Source organism: Dendropsophus ebraccatus, chromosome 3, assembly GCF_027789765.1.
Source record: "Dendropsophus ebraccatus isolate aDenEbr1 chromosome 3, aDenEbr1.pat, whole genome shotgun sequence".
Taxonomy (NCBI): Eukaryota; Metazoa; Chordata; class Amphibia; order Anura; family Hylidae; genus Dendropsophus; species Dendropsophus ebraccatus.
The window spans coordinates 113,752,807-113,757,574 of NC_091456.1; positions in this window are offsets into that span (position 1 = coordinate 113,752,807).

Here is a 4,768-nt window from a genome sequence, read left to right on the forward strand (position 1 = left end):
GGAATCTGCGGGTGATGATGGGCATGCGATTCTTCGCTGCACTTAGTCAGGGCACCAGTTAGTGGACACCAATGCCGGGGTTCAGTAACAGCGGTTTTATTATAGATGAGGTAACTAGTAGCAACAGTTCTGTCCGTATGCAACCGGGTATATAGCAGGCTTTGACAAATAAGGCAGGAGTGGTGCTGCATAGGCTGTGAGAATACGTGCCAGATGATGGGAGTAGGAGTATGAGAGAAATAGCGTTGCTGGGTGGATTAACTTGAGAGTAATACTTGCTGTGAATCCTTGCAGCGATGAGGAGAGATAACGGAATGACACCCAGATGAGAGAGAAGACTCCGGACACTTGAGCAGGCAGATACAGCCGAAGACTTGAATATAGCAGAGCACCTGATCCACACTTCTAGTGGCGAAGTGGGAGCTGCAGAGAAGAAGCCCAACTCCTCTGAGGCAGGAGAGGGACGACACACATCCTCCTTGCTTGGAAGCAGGGGGAAGACTCACTTGTTAGGAGGAAGTGGGAGGTCACATGGTTGCTCCTGGCCAGAGCTAGTCGGCCATTGGAGGAACCATGGTTACAGGTCACGTGATCAACAGCCTTGCATACCACTGTACAATGCAATAATACACAGGAATACATGAGAATACACATGAGAATGCACATTACTAGAGAATACTAGGGGAAAACCAGCAGCAGTTGCAGTGCAAACACTTACCAGAACAGGCATGGATACAGCAAGAGAAATGGCCATAATAGGAGTAGTAGTCTGCATGTTCTGGGACACTGCATACCTCCCTAGCAAGTTTGAGCCGACCTCGGCGAATCTAGAAGGCAGCAAACATGAATAGACTGGACAATCAAACAACAGGAATGAATGATGAGAGTGAGTGTGATGAGGTGTGTGTTTCCCACGCCCAAGGCACAGGTGTGAAGAGAGAGAGAATGAGAAACCCTAGTGGCAGGACTTCACCTAGGGGTGCCTAACGTACTCTGGCGACCAGGTAGCTAGTGCGTGAACCATCTGACGTGTAAGCCAGGACATACTGGGTTACATACTCGCAGGGGAATGTAAATTCTGCTGCGGGTATGTAACCCCATTGAAAATCCCACTACCAAACTCACAGCGTGAAATCCGCTGCGAAGCCGGTACGTGTGAAGCTACCCTAAGTTCTCTCATCTCTAGTATATCTACAGACAGATCAATAGATACATAGAGCATAAACAACACACTATATATACCATAAGACATCACACATACCTTTGCACATTGAACTCTTAACACACGAATATAGTGGAGTAACTTTTTGTAGCTGGGTGCAGTCTAGGAAGGGTTAAATCACCAGGCAGAGGTCCTATGCTAATAACCCTCCCCCACCCCCTCCTCCTGACTGAAGCTGCAGAACCTTGTGAGCTATGGGGAAAGGATGATGGGAAGTTAGAAGGAAGATAGATAAAGTATAGACTGTGGGGTAAGAAGCTGCCCATCACCCTCCACCCCACAGCCCACAATTACATACAACCCCAACACTGTACTGCTGATCCCCCACAGTGACCTCCCCTCTCCCCCTCCAGACAGCAGCAGCACTTACTGAAACTCTCTTCTACTGTGTGCAGGCCAGGTTGGGGGAGGAGATGTTCTCACACAGGAGCTGCTGCCTGTGCTGGATGCTCTGCAGAGCCTTAGGCTGCATTCACACGTTCAGTGATTTTCCCGATCCGTGATTGTGGTCCGGCAGCAACCTCCGTGATCCGTGCAAAACAGTCCGTTTTGCATCTGTTTTGTATCCGTGTTTTTTTCACGGATCTGTCTTACAGCATTTTAAATTACATTGATTACATCACATCCGTGTTTTTCACGGATGAACACGGATGTCACATCCGTGAAAAACACGGATCTCATTGATTTCTATGGGGAATCCTTTCCGTGCATCCGTTCCGAGTAATGACATGTCCTATTTTTTAACGGAACGGATCACGGATCCGTGAAATCACGGAACATCTGAATAGCCCCATAGAAAGCAATGGGCTGTAAAATTGTCCGTGTGCACGGATCCGTGAGCACAGACAACTTCCCGGAACGTGTGAATGCAGCCTTAGGGGGAAGGTGGGGAAGTCTTTGCTGCCTCCTCTTTCCTCTTCCCTTTAGTCACAGGCCACAATGGAGCCCCCAGGAACCAGGTACTCTGTGAGGGGATGCACCCAAAGCCTGCTGCCCTGTGCAGAATGTCACTGATGGTGTGTGTGGTGAGGGCACCCCCTAGCTGTCAGTGCCCCATGCAGTGGCCCGGCCTGCACGGTGCTAGAAACAGCCCTGTATACACTCCATTCCTAAGAAATAACCCTATAATCATAATAATGAACCGTGTGTGGGTTATATAGCAGTACCAAAATAAAAGACAACCCCAACCGTAAAGTTATAAAAATATGTACATATTCATAGAAATGTGAAGCTACTGCGGTGCAGAACCCGACGCAAAATGGGACCATGGGAACTCTCAGCAGGCAGGAAAAACAAAATGTTAAAATTATACTTATTATATAACCAATATCAAAAAAGTAAATGTCTATTAAAGTCCACAAATGTATGGCGAAGTGCGAACAGTCTTCGGATTCGTGACCAATAGTAGATGCCAAGAAGGGATGCCAAAATGGATAGGCCAGCCTCATGGTCGATCTTGTCCCAGAAACTTCTATAAAAAAACACCCAGGAGTCGAAATGTTGGTAAGCGGTCAACCTAGAACAAGTATTACGTTGATGTCCAAGTTTAACATGTTCTATATAAAACATATTTTACGTGTGTGTTTCTTATTTGTGTTTTTTTGTGTGTTTTTGATCTTTGTTTGCCTTGCTTTTTTTACCAGGTACACTATACTTTATTTAACATGTAGTTTTATCATCATTTAACCCCTTGCCGCAAAATGACATTTGGGGAACGTCATGTAAAACAAGTAGTTCCCGCAACATGACGTTCCCCAAACGTCATGCTTTCCCTGCCTCCCCCCGCTGTCCCTAACGGTGATCGGGCAGCGGGAGGAGGCTATGTCACATAGCATCCTCCCGCTGCCTCTGCCCGGAGGGGAGCCGCACTCCCCGCGGGCAGTTAACCCCAGCGTCTATGGGGGAGATTTGTGTCCTCCCGCCGATCGGGCGGCGGGAGGAGGCTGCAGAACGTTGCCTCCTCCCGCCGCCACTTCTAATGTGCCTCTAACCACCGCACGTTGCCTCTTACCACCGCACGTTGCCTATAACCACCGCACGTTGCCTCTGACCACCGCACGTTGCCTCTGACCACCGCTGGTTGCCTCTGACCACCGCACGTTGCCTCTAACCACCCCAAATTGCCAATGACCCTCTCCAGATTGCCCGTAACCACGCCAGATTGCCTGTAACGACCCCAAATTACAGGTACCCATCCCAGATTACCTATAAGCATTTCAGTTTATCCGTAACCACCCCACGTTGCCCGTTATCACCCCATGTTGCTCGTTACCACCCCACGTTGCCCATAACCACGGCACGTTGCCCGAAACCACCCGAGATTGTAACCACCGCAGATTGCCCATAACCACCCCAGGTTGCCCATAACCACCCCAGGTTGCCCGTGACCACTCCACATTACCTGTAATCTCATTTTTTATTGTATTTTAGTAACTGCGCTATTCTAATAACTATTACTAGCTGCGGTTTTGCTCCAGCAAATTGGCGCTCCCTTCCTTCTGAGCCCTGCTGTGTGCCCATACAGTGGTTTATGCCCACATATGGGGTACCGTTTTACTCAGAAGAAGCTGCGTTACAGATTTTGGGGTAAGTTTTTTCTCCCATTCCTCGTGAAATTAAGAAATTTTTAACTAAACGAACATATTATTGGAAAAATTCAAGTTTTTCATTTTTACTGTCTTATTTTGAATACTTTCCTCTAATACCTGTGGGGTCAAACCGCTCACTGCATCCCAAGATGAGTTCTTTGAGGGGTGTACTTTCCTAAATGGGGTGACATTTGGTGGGGTTCTCTTCTGCGGACACTACAGGGGCACTACAAACGCACCTGGCGCTCAGAAACTACTTCAGCAAAATCAACTGAAAATGCTAATTGGCGCTCCCTTCCTTCTGAGCCCTCCTGTGTGGCCATACAGTGGTTTATGCCCACATATGGGGTACCGTTGTACTCAGGAGAACCTGCGTTACAAATTTTGGGGTGCGGATTCTCTCATGTTCCTTGTGAAATTGAGAATTTTAAAACTAAACAAACATATTATTGGAAAAATTCAAGTTTTTCATTTTTACTGTCTAATTTTAAATACTTTCCTCTAATACCTGTGGGGTCAAAATGGTCAGCACACCCCAAGATGAATTCTTTGAGGGGTGTACTTTCCAAAATGGGGTGACTTTTGGGGGGTTTCTCTTATGCGGACACTACAGGGGCGCTGCAAACGCACCTGGCGCTCAGAAACTTTTTCAGCAAAATCTGCATTAAAAAAGCTAATTGGCGCTCCTTCCCTTCTGAGCCCGGCTGTGTGCCCATACAGTGGTTTATGCCCACATATGGGGTACCGTTGTATTCAGGAGAACCTGCATTACAAATTTTGGCATGCTTTTTTTCTCATGTTCCTTTTGAAAATGAGAAACTTTTAAACGTATATATTATTTGAAAATTAAAATTTTCGATTTTTTTACGGCCTAATTGTGAATACTTTCCTCCAGCCCCTGTAGGGTTAAAATGCTCATTATACCCATAGATTAATTCTTTAAGGTGTCTAGTTTCCA